The following is an 18,387-nucleotide window of genomic DNA, read 5'->3' as shown; positions in this document are numbered from 1 at the left end:
TATGGTGTTGGTCCACCCTTAGCCTTGATAACAGTTTCCACTCTCGCAGGCATGCGTTTAATCAAGTGCTGGAATGTTTCTTGGAGAATGGCAGCCCATTCTTCGCGGAGTGCTGCACTGAGAAGAGGTATCGATGTCGGTCGGTGAAGCCTGGCACCACGTCGGCGTTCCAAAACATCCCAAAGGTGTTCTGTAGGATTCAGGTCAGGACTCTGTGCAGGCCAGTCAATTACAGGGATGTTATTGTCGTGTAACCACTCCGCCACAGGCCGTGCATTATGAATAAGAGCTCGATCGTGTTGAAAGACGCAATCGCCATCCCCGAATTGTTCTTCAACAGCGGGAAGCAGGAAGGTGCTTAAAACATCAATTTATGCCTGTGCTGTGAAGGAACCACGCAAAACAACAAGGGGTTCAAGGTCTCTCCATGAAACATACGACCGCACCGTAACACCACCGCCTTCGAATTTTACTGTTGGCACTACACACGCTAGCAGATGAAGTTCACCCGGCATTCCCCATACCCACAACCTGCCATCGGATCGCCATATTGTGTAGCGTGATTAGTCACCCCACACAACGTTTTTCCACTGTTCAGTCGTCCAATGTGTACGCTCCTTACACCGGCGGTCTCTTGTCAGTCAACAGACGAGGTCGCCCTGTATGCTTTTGTGCTGTACGTGCCCCTTCACATTTCCACTTCACTATCATATCGCAAACAGTGGACCTAGGGATGTTTAGGAGTGTGGAACTCTCGCGTACAGACGTATGACACAAGCGACACCCAATCACTTTACCATGTTTGAAGTCCGTGAGTTCCGCGGAGTGCCCCATGCTGCTCTCTCACCATGTCTAATGACTACTGAGGTCGGTGATATGGAGTAGCTGGCAGTAGGTGGCAGCACAATGCACCTAATATGAGAAACTATGTTTTTGGGGTTGTCCGGATACTTTTGAACACGTAGTGTTTATTGTAATCACAATGTTCATAGTTCTACAATCGTCTGACAATGTCTCATCTTTCTATCTACCACAGGCCTCCAAAACTAAATCACCTGTATTAAATCGTACCATTGTCTTTTCTATCTGTTAAAGGCCATAAGAGTTACAGACACGCCTTTGTTATTCAACAAGAGAATTTCTAATCCGAAAAAAATACGTTACATATCCCCAGTCATTTTTTACTCTACAGACACATGTACAGTGCAAAAGCATCCAAAACGTTATGATGAAACCCCATACAATGATACATTAATCGAAAAATTTCACTGATGAATGCGACTCTCAAAACACTGAACAATTATTGCAATAGCCTGCAAGAAAATTTACATATTATGAATACAAGATATTATCATCAAAAGGCCCAGTATTCCGCACTATAATAATCTAATGACAATCAATATTTATCCTCTCACCTCCTAATCATGTATTTAGCAAGGAAATTAGAATTTTCATTGAACAGTAAAATTTAAATAAGAAACTGCTGACTACACCATAACTTCCAAAAATCCTCTCTCAATTCTCCACACGTGCTTATCTTATTTCACAGACTCCCTGCAGTAAATATTCACTATAAATTAGACTACTCTTAATACACTAGCCAGAAATGAATGTTCTGCCATAGTGCTAACCCATTCTAGTAAAGGAAGTTACACATAATAACCAAAACAGAAATGTACTCTCAAAAGATCACTTGTATCCCACAATTACATACTTGTAGCTCCCCCAATTACATAGTTTCTTCTTCTAGTTTACTATTATAGCTTGAAACATGCCTGAATAGCTTACATTTTATCCCCCAAAATGTTTTACCTACGTATGACGTTCGAGAAAGGCGAAATACCCTCAGCCTTTAAGAAGAATATAATAATTACAATTCCAAAGAAAGCAGTTGGTCACGGGTATGAAAATTACCGAACTATTAATTTAATAGGTCACAGTTGCAAACTACTAACACGAATTCTTTACAGAAGAATGGAAAAACCGGTAGAAGCTGACCCCTGGCAAGATCGGTTTGGGTTCCAGAGAAATGTAGGAACACGCGAGGCAGTACTGACACTGTGACTCATCTAAAATGTAAATGTCGTGTGACTAGTGCCTCCCGTCGGGCAGACCGTTCGCTGGGTGCAGGTCTTTCGATTTGGCGCCACTTCGGCGACTTGGAATGACGATTATCTGGACAACACTACACCCAGTCCCCGAGCGGAGAAAATCTCCGACCCAGCCGGGAATCGAACTCAGGCCCTTGGGATTGACAGTCTGTGGCGCTGACCAGTTTTCTTTTTTCTTTTTTTTTTCTATATTGTTCGTGGTGGACGTCCGATGACACTCGTTCAGGTTGTTCGTTGATCAGCTTTTTATTACGGCAGCTAAACCCTCTGACCGAACACGCTGAGCTACCGTGCCGGCACAATTGAGCTACCGGGGGCGGACATGTTTTATCTAAGAAGATAGGTTAAGGAAATGCAAACCTACGTTTATAGCATTTGTAGACATAGAGAAAGCTTTTGACAATGTTGAATGGAACACTCTCTTTGAAATTCTCAGGGCAGCAGGGGTAAAATACAGGGTGCGAAACGCTATTTACAATTTGTACAAAAGCCAGACAGCAGTTATAAGAGTAAAGGAGCATGAAAGGGAAGTAGTGGTTGAAAAGGGAGTGAGACAGGGTTGTAGCCTATCCCCGATGTTATTCATCTGTACATTGAACAATCAGTAAAGGAAACAAGAGAAGAATCTGGAGTAGGAATTAAAGTTCAGGGAGAAGAAATAAAAATTTCGAGGTTTGCCGATGACACTGTAATTCTGTCAGAGACAGCAAAGGACTTGGAAGAGCAGTTGAACGGAATGATATGTCTTGAAAAGAGGAGATAAGATGAACATCGACAAAAGAAAAACAATGATAATGAAATGTAGTTGAACCAAATCAGGTGATGGTGGGGAAATTAGATTAGGAAATGACACACTTGAAGTAGCAGACGAATTTTGCTATTTAGGTAGTAAAATAAATTACTACTGCCGAACTAGAGAGGATATAAAATGTAGACTGGCAATGGCTAGAAAATTGTTTCTGAAGAAGAGAAATTTGTTAATATCAAATATAGACGTGTGTGTTAAGAAGTCTTTCCTGAAGGTATTTGTCTGGAGTGTAGCCATTTACGGAAGTGAAACATGTACGATAAACACTTTAGACAAGAAGACAAGAGAAGCTTTTGAAATGTGGTGCTACAGAAGAGTGCTGAAGGTTAGGTGACTAGATCACGTAATTAATGAGAAATACCGAATAGAATTTGGGGAGAAAAGGAATAGGTGGCACAACTGACAAAAAAAAAAAAAAAGGGATCAGTCGATAGGACAATTTAGTATTGGAGGGAAGTAAGGGGGAATGATAAAAAAACTTAGAAGGAGACCAAGAATGAATACAGCAATCAGATTCAGAAGTATGTAGGTTACATTAGTTGTTCAGAGATGAAGACGCTTGCACAGGATAGAGCTGCATCAAACTAGTCTTAGGACTGATGACCACAACAACAACAATGTACGTAAATTCCACCGATCCTCAAAAAACACAGAATATCGTTGACTATTGCAATTCCCTACAGGAAGAGAAGAGAAATATTTTATAACTTTTAATGCACAACAATCTGTGTTATTAGTACTAATCATAATACTCTGTAATACGCTGTAAATTAGCTGATAACTTTATTTTCACTGAACAGTTTATACCACACAAATAAAATATTCAACATACATTTAAATGTTATTCATCAAATAAAGAAATTTTATTTGCTATCTACCCAAAGGAAAAAATCCCGTTTTTCATTTTTAAATCAAGGCAGAGTTGATCAGATGTATGGTGTCCCTAAAACACTTGTGCTCGTGGTTGTGGTCATGCCCTCTTTATTAAGTAAATTAAGCCCAAAAATAATATTATCACGCGATTTGACAGCCCTTCGGTATGATTCAATACTGACATCCATAGTCAACACAACAGATATTCTTCCGTATCTGGAATGATTTAATGTCACTCACTGAGTAAATTCCTCATCACTGATACTTACATTTGTTACCATAAGCATCACGTAGATTATGCCTGGAAGACAAGCCATGTACTATACCGTGGATTCAAGTATATTTCGTAACACCTGATGATTTGTACCTGGTAATATATCGTTCCCACCGAACATCATAGCAACATAGCGAACAATAGCTGGCCTGGAATTCTCGGGTAAACTTATCTTCTGGAATCTGAATACAATTAGTAAATTAATAAACGCCTTGCTGGGTCAGTACAATTCGTGTGACATGAAAATAAGTTCTCACTGAACAAATGAGAGAGCTGAAAGCATAAAGTCGTGTCTCTTATTATTCCTGTGCAAGGCATTAGTGCAAAGCCTCACCATTACTCTGTACTACCATCTTGAAAAATTATACGAGTACTTCCTTTAGTGAAATTGATGAAATGAATACAACAAAAGTGAGGATAAGTGATCTGTTAAACCGTGATAATTAGTTCCTTATAAAAATAAGTGTTTTTACATATAACAATAATATTACCATTACGTGAACTATGTGGTTCACACAGGACTATCATATAAACACCTATGCTTTTGGGTAGACGTGAATTAAACAAATAGAAAAACCCTTTTTGGTGAATGAACTACCAGTTTACCAAATTCGATTATGAACCAATACAGTGAATGTCCTCCACATTGCTCGTAATCACGAATACCACTCTGCTATTCATTGTGCTTTAGCAACCATGAGAGATTACTTTTGGAATATGGCTCGCCAAGTCGTAAAATAAAGAAACGCTTGATCTTACATTTGGAAGTTGACATTTGAAAAAACGTTTCGTTCGCTTCTCTGTACCACTTCATGAATAAAAACTAGGTTATAAGCTGCTTTTAGACATCCGCTTTCCATCTTGCTCATTATAATTCCAAAGTAGTCTCACTCAACAGCACACCATATTACACAAACCCAAAAACAAACCTTCACTACAAACCAGTCGAAACGGAATAGACTTTATGTAAAGGTCTTTTCTTAAAAAAATTGCCGCTACCAGTCACAAATTTTCCCAACTATTGTGTTAGTTATTTATTTAGCGACATGTTTCGAGGAAATACCTCATCGTCAGGCTAAATGTCATTACAAAAACAACTTTACAATAAGGTCATACTGATGTTATATAGTCTTTTCGTAAATGCTGTGGCAATCTTTGTTCTTATGCCACGCCAGATATGATAAGTTTCTTGTGCCTAGTAGACAATTGAAATATAATATATGGAACATCGCAAATAATAACAGACAACTTTGAAGCACAGTCATAAAGTAATGTACATAGTGTGCCACCTAATCCTTGCATAATGTGCTTATGAGGGATGATGACAAACACCAGATACTCCATCTGATCGTAAGCAAACATTTGCTTATTAGGACACCTCCAATAGCATCAACTCTGTCCTCTTGGCAAGATGGATCTTTCGCTACCTCTTCCTCTCGATATGTTTGTGAAATGCGGTCGTGAGATATCAACATGCAATGTGAGTCTTTAGTACAGGTGAACTCTATCCATATTCAGAGCTTCTAGTAGCGGTATTTTTTCTCTCATGCCGGTTTCTATGCTCTCGTAGCGTTGTTAGGCGCGGTACTACGCAGCGGTGATTTCTGAACTCCATAGTGATGAGATAGGTTTAGTTGCCCTTTTTGCTTACACAGTGTCACTGTTCAGATTACATTGTTGAGCGATACACTAGACTGGCCGTTGTTTCAATAAAAGTCAGCCGACAGAGATACCAGACACCCACACGTTAAGTCGGGCGAGTGACGCTGTCGCCAGTCTTTTCAAACAGCTGGAGGTATTTATGTGTAGACCGTAAACATGGTGGCCCATGAATGCCCAGTATCTGGAAAATCTCAGAAATGGAGTACTCCATGCGTCTCTTCCCTACGAAGTGAAAGCGATTAAATGTACAGAACTGCTGAAATGTTAAAGCGGCAAAAATTCTCTGGAAACTACCATACAGCCTTACATTTATCAACCAGATTAGCTCCATCTTTAAATGCCAGTCTTGCTCTTAGTTCATCAGCAAAGGTAGGGTTATCTGCTGAAGAAAGGATTAAACTTCTGAAATCCATCGAAATGAGAATGTAAGGCGTAGTGGTTGGTTACGGAGTGTTGTTGTTGCTCTAACAGCTCGACATAAAGTCACGAAGAAATAAATAAAAAACTTTCTTTGCTTATGTAGCTTGCCAATACCATACCGTGTCTAGTTACTGACGCTCATACGTCCATCACAGTATTCGAATTAATCACAATCACATGTTACGCCGAGTTTTCCATTCACTGAGGCGACAGAAGCTCTGTATCTCCGAGATTACAGGTGGCTCTAACCCAATTGCTCATTCGTGTACATCATCTCCCGCATCAAACGAACCTTCATGTATTTCATTAGCTACTCGTTGCCGATGTGCGACCGTGGTAGCTGCGCATATGGAACACGTAACCTGAAGTAAACTCGCTGAAGGATGCGCACTGAACATCATACAGTTCAAGTGTTGTTGCGACATAAAATTTGCATGTGCAGAGGGTGAAACACATGACTTTCGACGGTAAGAGAGCAGTGGCCATGTGGATGAGAGACTTTCAAACATAAGGATCACTCCCATACTTGAGGTATCCTGACTATACGTAGAGGTTAGTGGCAGAGAGCTTCCGTTGTTTACGAAACACAGAAGCGTAGCCAAAGTAAACAAGACGAAGCCACCACTTGTTTTGCATTTAAGTGGCTTTTAACGTGAGTGATAGCAGAGTGGGCGATTCTGTACAAACGAAACCACGTAGGTCGCGAGATGTCTGTGAATCACCGGTGGTGGAGACGGTCGGAAGCAAGAGATTTCTATCGCAACCATTTTCCGCCAGAGGGGCCTCGACTCAATGATTAGCAATTGCAAGGATAGTTACGGTTTTCTCGTTGAACAATACGGCCACTGTTAGCGATATCAGAGCTGAAGTGCCCGCCGTAAACGCACTTGTTGGAAATGGCTCTGTGTTCCCGAGTACCTGAAGAACTTGTAACTTCGGCAATGATTATCGAGAGTAATGTCTCTAGCGACTTTAAGAAAGAGTGCGTTGAAGTAATCAGTGGTTTTACCGACGAGAGCCGGGTCTCTTGTGGTCAATGTGACAGTGGTCTCCGTGAGTCTAGGCTAACTAGAGATTGTAAAAACCAACCGCTGGTTAACACCAGCTATTTGGAACTGAGAATTACCGCTGGCTTGCATATTAATCGAAGAGACAGGGACGAGTGATCTGTATGTGTGTGACGTCATGGTTGCCGTCCTCTACAATATACCTTCCGTTCCCGAATCCCGAATCCCTCTACTTTGACCTTCTAGGTATCCGAGCCTCAGTAACATGTATTATACTTGAGACAAACTTCATTGTCTGGCAGTTGGCTTCCAGCCCTTAACTGGCAACAGAAACCACCCGGTTCCACCAAAGTGGACAATGAGCCTGCTGTCAATTCACATTTACCGTAGATCAGTCGTTCGTGTAGCCTTTCAGGACAAACACAATCGCTATTAAGCAGTCTAGTGCACGCGACCCTTCCATTTGATAGTAAGTGGTCTCTATGTAGTACTCCTAGTTTTACGCTGAGTTGACAAAAGTCATCGGATACCTCCTAATATCTTGTCGGACGTCCTTCTGCTCGGCGCAGTGCAGCAACTCGACGTGACATGGATTCAACAAGTCGTTAGAAGTCCCCTACCGTCTATAGCCGTCCACAATTGCTAAAATGTTGCCATTGCATGATTTTGTGCACAAACAGACCTCTCAATTATGTCCCACTAACATTCAATGGAAATCATGTCGGGCTATCTGCGTGGCTAAATCATTCGCTCAAACTGTCCAGAATGTTCTTCAGACCAATCACGAATAATTGTATCCCGGTGACGTCATACATCGCCATCCTTAAACTTCCATCGTTGGTTGGGAACGTGAAATACATGAACAACCATTTCCAGTGAACAACCATTTCCAGTCAATGATCGATACATTTGGACCAGACGGCCCAGTTCATTCCATATAAACACAGCCAACACCAATATGGAGCCACCACCAGCTTGCACTGTGCCCCATTGACAACTTGGGTCCATGGCTTCGTGGGGTCTGCGCCACACTTGAATCCTACCATAACCTCTTACCAACTGAAACTGGGACTCATCGGACCAGGCCATGATTTTCTAGCGCGTAGGGTCTAATCGTTATGGTCACGAGCGCAGCAGAGGAGGTGCTGGCAAAGTCACTGGCGTCAGTCGTCCGCTGGCATAATCCACTAGAGCCAAATTCGCCGCACTGTCCTAACGGATACTTTCGTCGTATGTCCCACATTTATTTCTGCGGTTATTTCACGCAGAGTTGCTTGTCTGTTAGCACTGACAACTCCAGCAAACACCGCTCCTCTTGGTTTTTTTAGTGAAGGCCGTCGGCCACTGCGTTGTCCGTGGCGAGAGGTAATGCCTGAAATTTTGGTATTCTCAGCACACTCTGACATTGGTGATCCCGGTATACCGAATTCCCTATCGACTTCCGAAATGGAACGTCCCATGCGTCTAGCTCCATCTAACACTCCGCGTTCGAAGTCAGTTAATTCCCGTCGTGCGGCCATAATGAGATCGGACCACCGTTTCACACGAATCATCTGGGTACAAATGACAGCTTCGCCAACGCACTGCCCTTTTACACCTCATGTACGCAATACTGCCTCCATTTGGATAAGTGCATATCGCTGCCCCATGATTTTTGTCACCTCAGTGTAATCGAAATCGCGCTGCTGCTACGGTCGCGGGTTCGAATCCTGCCTCGGGCATGGATATGTGTGATGTCCTTAGGTTAGTTACGTTTAAGTAGTTCTAACTCTAGGGGACTGATGACCTCAGATGTTAAGTCCCATGGTGCTTAGAGCCATTTGAAACATTTGTAATCGAAACCACGTATTGCCACTATCTTCTTGAAAGCCAACTTTGCAAAAGGTAGAGGGATTCCTAGAGGGCGTTCTTCCATTAAACAGCAAGAGCAGCATTTGAGCAATTATTGGCAGTCGCGCAACTGTTGTAGTTCGTTGCAAAAAACCTTCCTCAGAACTACACGCCTGGACATCCGTACCCCTTGCTTGTTGCATCGCAGCTTTCTTTCTCGAGCTAACTGTTTTCTAATTCGGTGTGACCTGCCGGGGTTCTCCCACCGGCAAGTATCATTGGCGATGATCAATATCGGCGGCGGTGCGCGCTGCCAGGCGTCTCGGATTAAACAAGCTTTATCGGCGTCAGTGCCATTATACTCATTAAAGGCGCAGCCCGTAATTTGGCGGCATTGTGGCGGCGGCGGCGGCGGCGGCGGCGGCGGCAGGGGGTGGCAGCTCTGCGTGGCGCGGCCGCAGCAGCAGCAGCAGCAGTGAGCAGCAGCTAGGCAGCTTGTATCGATCTGTCTCTGGAGAACGAACTGTCTCGCCCCGCCCCCGTGCCCGCCTCCGCCCCTTCGCCACCCCCGCCCCCGGCGCTCGCGAGGGGCGCGCCGTGACCCCATCCGCCATCCCGCAGCGGGACGCTCGCTCGTCGCCAGCTCTGCTCAGCGACAGGTACGTACGCTGTGCTGCAAGTGCGCCGCGCCACAGCGCCCTCTGAGGCCACAGCGGTGGCCGCCAGGGGTACATCGCTTATCTGTATCGCTCCACTCCTGTCCATTTGAGGAACAGCAGCCGATGTAACATCTCTTTATAATCTCTAGTGGGGAAGAAGGAATGTTAAATTTTAGCGCATCGTCAACGTCCTTAGAGACACGAGCACCAGTCCAAATCGATGAAGTTTTGGAAGGAAACAAATCGTGGTCTCTTCCAAAGATCAATCTCAGCCTTCACCTGATGCTGTTAGTAGGTGAGAAAGGGGACGGATGCTGTACGGGAATTTCACTAGTATGTTACCAGTCCACCTCAGTACATGAATGGTCAGCACAGCTGACTGCCATGTGGAGGACCTGGGTTCGATTCACGGTACTACCATGGATTTTCCTTGCTGTGAGGACTCGAGAGATGTGCCTCGTGATGCCAACCAAGGAGCTATACGACCAAGTACTAGAAGCTACAGGTCACGAGAAGTGCCAAGGCCGGGATCGTGGTGTGCTGACCCAACACGCCTCCATACCGCATCCGATGACGCCATTGGCTGAGGATCACACAGTGGTCAGTCGATACCGATAGGTCCGCCAGGACCTGTGAATGAACTCTACAAACATTGCAATAAGCAGGTCAACTAGAAAGGACACCGGCATCTCGTACCAGCAGTGCGTGTAAAAGTACATGGACCTTTGAAAAAGTGGTTGTCAGGCTATTCGCCAGATGTCCGAATTTGAGGCTTCAGAGCCATTCTTCAGGTTGCTGTATACTATCGGATTCTACCCCTTTCCAGAGTGCATCTTGAGGATACATAGGTACCCCTCCATACTGCATCCAATGACGCCATTGGCGGAGGATGACACGGCGGATGGTCGATACCGATGGGCCTGCGAAAGGAGTCTATCAACGTCCACAATAAGCATGTCGACTTGAAGGGACAGCAGGATATCACACCAGGAGTACGTATATGCGTATATAGACCTATGAGGGAGTGGTCATGAGGCCATAAACCTGATATCCGAATTTGAGGTTTCAGCACCATTCTTCAGCCTCCTCTCTAACATCGATTTCTATAGCTGTCCAGAGTGTCCTGTAGGATGCTTAGGTCCCTCGCATTTAGGTAGCCTGTGCTCACGGCAATACGCCTGAGATCTAGCACGAAATCAGGAAAACTGAATTGAGAGATGTATCCTAGCTTTCTGTGTATAGTTCCACTTCCTTCTGTGCAGACTCTCTCCTGTACAGTCCAGTTATTCTCCTTTCACCATTACGATAACAATGCAAAATGTACATCACACATCCAGAGGCCTCCAGACACCTCTCTGCGTAATGTAATTGTATGGACCTCAGGCTGTCTAGTGACAGGCAGAATCTGTTCATCTGACAGCCGCCTTTTCTATCAAAATGAGGCAAGACAGAGAACTGATCCCAGTGGGACACAATGTATGGGCTCAAACTCTTCTGCATTCCTTTAATGCCCCCTTATTCAATTTTCAGAGATGCAATTGTGCCTGGGAAACACTAAACCAAATCGTCTCTCTGATAAAACCATACTCTACGACCCAGTCACTAGATTCACGAACCAACGACTGCAGAGGACTTCTTTAGCAGCTGACTTGAAGACTTCAGTGACAGACAATGCGTCAACAAGCAGCAGCATACGGTTTGCAAGGTCACGCTGGTGCTCACGATTTGTCACTCGGGCGAATAAGCTTGAACCTGGCAACATTAGTAACCTGATTGTATTTTGTGAAGATATGTGGCTGAATTCCCTGTTTTTCGATTGGAAGAGTAGTCTTGGTCGATGGTAAAATCTCAAAAGTAGCGTGCGTCTCACACTGATCTAAAGGCAAAAAGGTAAAGCTCCGCGTCCTTGCCCTACACGGGCCTGTTGATACCGACCGAACGCCTTCTCATCCTCTGCCAGTAGTGTCATTGGATGCGGTATGGAGGGGTATGTTGTCAGCACACCACTCTCCCATTCGCTGTAGCGTTTCTTGATCTGGGAACCGCAAGGAATCGGTCGACTAGGTCCTCAACTGTTTTCAAGAGGCTGAGCACACGCTGTACCTATCATCCAAACAAGGAAAAAATCCATGGTGGTATCGCGAATTGGACCTGAGTCTTCCGCATGGCAGTTGGTCACTCGGCTACGGAGACGGACTCTAATCGTGAGGTAACAGCAGCCAATAGGACGTTAGTTTTATCATTGTGAAAGTCCTTTTGACTACATACCAAGTGTCATTAGAGCGTGGTTCCCAAGAGATCTGGTGACTTTGCTGGTCTGGCCTTCTCAAAACTCAGATGTGAACCTCTCCAAATATCTTTGAGATGAATTAGAGAGTCTGTTCCACGGCACATCAGTCTGCCAGTTTCACACGATTGATGTTTATCGAAGTCCTGTTGATTCTTGTACAGGGCTCCACAAAAATCCATCTTCACGAGCATAACTCTACGCATCTGTCATCTAACCAAGCTTAAAAATTTGAATACTGTTGCCTTTTTACCCAATGACATGCGACTCTCCGCTGCCCGTCGGATCTACAAAAGCTACTGCTAAGAGAGGGTCCACTTCATCCGCAAAATCGTTATAGAAACTGACAGGCAACTTGTGAGGTCAAATACCCTGTCTTTATGGAACGCCTTTGTTGATTTTAGATTTCGCGATCACTTACTTATTTACCCCAAAGTTCCGGTTGAAACGAGAGTATTCGGTGAGCCCGCCTAGCGAGTCTTGACACTGAGAAACAGCCCAAATCCCACGCTGGAACACTGTCGTGTGCCACCAAATTCAGGTCCGTTTATCGCGATCCGCCCACAAGCTACTCTGATATAGCGGTGTGTCTCTTCCTCTGCTGTTCCAAGTAGTTCTCCTCACAAATATGTTGTCAAATGTTCAGGATGACTGGAGTTCATTTCTTCTATTATGTGCGCTGTAGTCGTCCCTTTGTTGTGATTGTCATTCCTTAAATTCACTGCCTTTCCTGAGTCCCTGCGCTCAATAAATAAGCGTCCTGTAGTGACAAACGGTCAGTTGTGCTCATACTGAAATACGTACGTGTATTACTTGACATACCTCCACCTAATCTACATGATGTGCCACATTCTCTCGTAGTAAAGTGGCTGGTTGCAATGTCTACTTGCTCAGTGTGTTGTGGTATGCTGTAACTGAATATTGGAATGGAAGGAAAGAAGATGCTGAGTCACATTGACAGCTGAAGTCCCACTCACTACTAAAGGCTGCAGCTTAGCGATGTAAAGCGTCTAAAGTGTACCTGATCTTCAGCTCATATCGAACTTCTGATTCGTAGTCCAGGGTCTTGTAGCATAATTTGGCCATCAGGAACTATAAGTTACTAACTCACATCCCGTTGCCGACTGATATCTGCACAGATTTTTCTTAAAAATGGGTCTTCCTGACCCACTCTTATATTCGTTCAAGGAACATTCGGAAATGCAGATGTAGATACCCTAGCATTTCCTCAATATCTTAATATTTGTTTTGTGTAAGTGGCTCTAGTATGTACATACGTAGCGTAGCATAAAAATTGTGCTGTGATACAAGTTTATGGAGATTAAAGGGAAGAAACCGATCCACTTCTCTTGAATCGGGCCTACGAAGTCGCCAAATAAGACCATCCGACAAATAGATCCTCACTGACATTGTCAACAAGGGCTCATTCATGAGTCCAGGACATCTAGACACAGTCTGACGATCAGCACTGACAGTCGATACTCTCCTCTTCGTTGCTGGCAGAATACTGGTGACTAGTTGCTTCACCGTCAGGATTCGCATCTGATACCTCTCGGTCCAGTGACACCGCACTACAGTGCGTTATCTACTCCGCCACTGAGCATTGTATTCAGATACAGCTGACGGAAAGTATTTCCAACAACAGGTTTTGAGCCATCCAACTCTAGACTAAACGTCACCTACTCTCTGTAAGTTGGTGACATCGCCAACGGGGACGGGTTCTCCTCATGCTCACTCACTGCAGCTTACGAGAGAGTTATTCAGCAAATCGCAACCAATTGACGCCTCCTGAATAGCTCGCGCTTACCGAGATGATACTGATATTCACTGGATACTGCAGGAGAACCATCTTTTTTTATTTTAGTTTATTGTGAGCAACACTGGTGATCAGTGGCTGCAGCATCAACTTCTTTCAAAACCAAAGACTGAGTTTTTAGGAGCACTCTTTCACAGCTTTCAGATATTAAGGTCTAATTTCTCATTGACGGTAGGATGATCACAGATGAAACACAAGCTCTGATTGGATAGGTGGAAATGGGCCATTAAACGACTTTTTCATCGCACTCGCTAGGGTTGCAGTGTAGATGTCTCAAGTTATTAACATAAAAACAAAAATTTCATATTTGTATTGCCACACAGTCGTCATACCGAAATGATGACAGTACAGAGATCGTAAAAATCATTTTTCAGTTACTGCACAACAAACAGCAGCTGATGGATAACTAATGCTATGTTGCAGAGTAATGTCTCATCAAAGCACGTTACAACCTTTCTTAGTGTTTTCAATGGCATAATGACAAAATTTGTTAAAAGGGTTGAGTCTTACGTATTTCCGTTGGTTTCTTTTTGTAACCTTTCATTGTATATCCATATAACACCGAAATACATCAAGATTCTTAAGTTTCAGTGATTCGGAATGTAAACACGGGTAAGGGTTTTCTGGATTCCCTGAATAAAACAAGAAGTTACTGAGGGGAAATACTTTCAACGAAATTACACTGCGCGGAGACGCGAGAAGATTTTCAAAACTTAGTGGTTACCAACATAAAGAATGGATGTCCCAGGAGCTTAAACTGGAGTCATTTCAATCTTCCTGAAATCCAGCAGCAGCAAAGTCTCTGCTCGGTTCTCATGAATTCAAGAATATCGAATAATCTGACTAACATTTCCGTGATTTTTGCCATTTGCCGGATATATACACTGCTTGGCAGTAGACTGTTTCATGTATTTCCTCATTACAGTACAACGCCTTGAACAAAGGTGTTTGCTTCTGATTGTTATCAGATTACGGATTAAAAGAGTTGTTGTGGTATGTCTTAATTAATCCATGTCTTATAAAAGTGAGTGACTTCATTTGACCTCCCGGTTCCTCCTATTTAACATCCCGCACACAACATGGTGCCCGCTGGCGTATTGGCCTTTCTTTTTCTGTATAGTTCATCTGGTTCGTACCACAAGAGCTCTGTGCATTACTTCAGTGCTGTATCCTTCTGTCTAAACGATAAAGTACGCTCCATCTCTCTCCTGACATTAAGAAAAACGACCGCTGATACTAGTATGTTTTTATTTTCTGTGGTTCAACTGTTCTCTAGAGTTCCCTGGGCTCGTGAAAATCCCACTGTTACAATAGCTACGACGTAGCACGACATTAGATTGCAGTCTTCTTGGTCATAATGTTTATAGCGCTAAGTTTATCAGATAAGATGATAGGTACTAAAAAGGAAACAGTCGTGCAAATGATGTGTAGAATCGTACGAAGTGAAAAGATTGGGTGTATCCGTGAAATCGGCGATATTCTTGTCTGGACTAGCAAGATCGTAGCATCGAAGTTGAAAATTAGTCTCTGGAGTTTCCGATACGATCTCACTACTGCACTGCTATGAGGGCTCGGCGCAATCGTCTTCCTGCGCACGGGACATCACTCCAAACGCTACAACTAAGTGACCTTGGCAGTGGTTAAGCCAGTCATTTCTTATGCAGAACATGAAGGCTTCAAATTACGGACGACCATGGAGATGTACGTTTGATGCTGTTTCCCTAAACCTGTTCAATAAGAGGTCGGAATAGTTCATTTGCTCACTTCGTGCACAATATCTACTGCAAGATACTATTGGCTGCACGCTATGAACCCTATGTCCACAAGACAAAGCACTTACTTCATACTGAACTGAATAAATTGTATGTTTCCACAAAGTACTTTTATTATTTATGACTCTCTACCACTGTCTGTCGTTTTCGCATTCATTGACTGGAAACACTAGCTTCATGGAGTCATCTTTATTTTCAGTTTTACAACCAGCATAAGAAAAAGCTGACATGAGTCTAACATGTCGTTTAAAATTGCGTAAGTCATACTAGTTACAATCAGTAACTCACCTTCAGTTAAAATTTATCTTACAAAAACTGATAAAATCTAATTCACGAACTATCGCCACAGACCAGACTTTCAACATGACCTAAAGTCAAATGATAAATGGATTACAATAGTTACCTGAGACGTCCAGTGCATCCACGTTCTGATAATATATCACCACGGAGTCTGCATTCACACCGTTTGAACATTGTACAGTAGTATCGCACGCATTGCACTAGGTGAAGCAAACACTACATTGGCAGAAACGCGGCATTAAAGCAAGCAGGGAGAATATCATCATTTATCACTCACCGTTTATGTAGGCCATCTGTTACCGACTGACTCAAGCTTTTCCTCACGCGACTAACAGACTTTACTGAGGTGAATGTGTAACGAGAAGGGCGAGGATTGCCAAACACGAAAATCGCCATGTAGGAAATGGAAGATGTGATTAAACGATTCTTTCTTTTATTTTACTGGTGTTGATGTATATATCATGCAACCAGCATTTTATTACGTAAGTGCTACATCTGATGATAAAAAACTGGAAGGATATACAGACGATTCGCTAGAATGATATAAACGTTTTGGAAACTATTTGGAAATATTATAGAAATTAAACTTTTGTCACAAAAGTTTCGTAGAAATGTGAAACGTACATACAAGTGATTAACATGTTTTCTGAATTTTCATTCATAACTGTTATAATTTATTCTGTTGCCCACCATTGTTTTAATGAAGACAGTAACCTCTGTATTATTCAACGAGATTTGTATAAAAGATTTTCAATTCACTCGGAACGACAGCCCTTTTGAGTTTTTCGTCGTTTATCTTCCATGATTGCTTCTTACCATGTCACCAATTTCATACCACATCGCTCTGTATATTTGTCCTGAGATACGAAAACATTTGCGGAACATGAGCCTGTATTTTTACTAGCGTTGTTGTATTATTTCATAAATGATTTCCATATTTTTATATTATGTTCTGAACTTCAGCGCTATTAAACGTTTTTTCGTAAATAAACTCAGAACGACAGAAAAGTTTGACTTTACGTCTCTAATGTGAAATAGCAGCACTTATAAAAAGGTAAGTGAAACAGTTGTTTTTAGTTCACATAATTGCAACATATAGACCTTTATTTCACTGTTTAAGTTGTCTGCAGTAGTCTTAAAAAGATGCTACTTGTTTTAAATCAAGTAATATCACAAGGATAAGAACAAATTTAAAAAATTCGAAGTACGAAACCAAAACAATAGACAATATGGCATGACGTAAGTACATCATGCAAACAGAAAATGAATTTGATCTCAAATTAGAATATATTGCTATTAAAACATTTTGAAGTATTGACAAATATTGTGAAATAATTGGTCCGGACTTTCAGATGGTGGATAGAAGCTTTGTGTTCGACCACTAACAACAATGCGGAGTGTGGTTACCACAAAAAGCGCACAGATGTGTGTGACGAGTTTCTTAATACGGAACTAAAGCACATGTACCGCGAATATCATTTCTTTTTCGCAGCTCCTTACTACAGAGCAAGGATCTGGAAAAGATGTGCCTCCCAACAGGATTCCTGAGGGACTCATTGGGATATTTACTGGATGATCGAGTTAGTTACTCCACGCGCTGAACTGTCTCTCCTTGAAAATATTCGTCCACAGATCAAGCCCTGTGATGTCGAGAGTTCGACGGAACATGGTTTCTTGGTTTCACAACAAGCGACACCAGGAAACAGCCACAATGTTGATGACGTCTATAAACCAGTGACATTTGTCGGTATTTGTGAGTATACAATATAGAGACACTTGCATGAGTTACATTTTGGTTCGATCGTACACTAAATATCAGACATCTATACGAATCATTGATTCGTTGCACAACTACTGCTACTCAAGTCTGAAGAGCAAAACCTTATATAATTCTCAAAAAACTTGTACCCCACCATCATGACTTATATTATTCTTGTTTATTTGTCGCAGTTTCTCAGTACTTGTTTTGGTAAATGAAATCGCTGCTTTCAGGCACCAGCATAATAGAGATAAAAAGAAGCCAGCATCCTGTGCACAGTTCACTAAAGCATGCTGGGTCCCTAATTGTGAACGGGACAACAGTGTACAGTCTACTAGCAAGCCTCAAAGGATAATTTCAACTTTATATGACGTGCGCATGGCGTCACTTTTGGACAAGAAGGATTATCAAATGGCAAGTTGCCCATTGCTTTGGCGTAAATCACAGTGAAGTCATTCACCTGCTACTGTGAGACATAAAATACACTGAAGGAAATAAATCGCAGCACCAAGAAGATGTTATGAGACATAAACTAAATTTAAATGTATACACAACTGCGGATATGAACAACCACCAGCTGTAGAACTGAATGACGACACTAAAAATTTGTGCCAGACTTGGACTCGAACCCGGATTTCTGCTTATCGCGAGCGGTCACGTCCGCGCTGGATGCGGTGGCCAATGTACAGTGACCAGTTTTGGTCCAAAGCACTTGGTAAGTTCATTCATTTGTTCAGACAGTAATCCCGACTAGTCTTTCCCACCTTTCAGCCGGTCTTCGATGACAAAATCGAGGCGCACCCACCGCA

Source organism: Schistocerca cancellata, chromosome 1, assembly GCF_023864275.1.
Source record: "Schistocerca cancellata isolate TAMUIC-IGC-003103 chromosome 1, iqSchCanc2.1, whole genome shotgun sequence".
NCBI classification, from domain to species: Eukaryota; Metazoa; Arthropoda; class Insecta; order Orthoptera; family Acrididae; genus Schistocerca; species Schistocerca cancellata.
Note: the sequence above shows the minus strand (reverse complement) of the source record.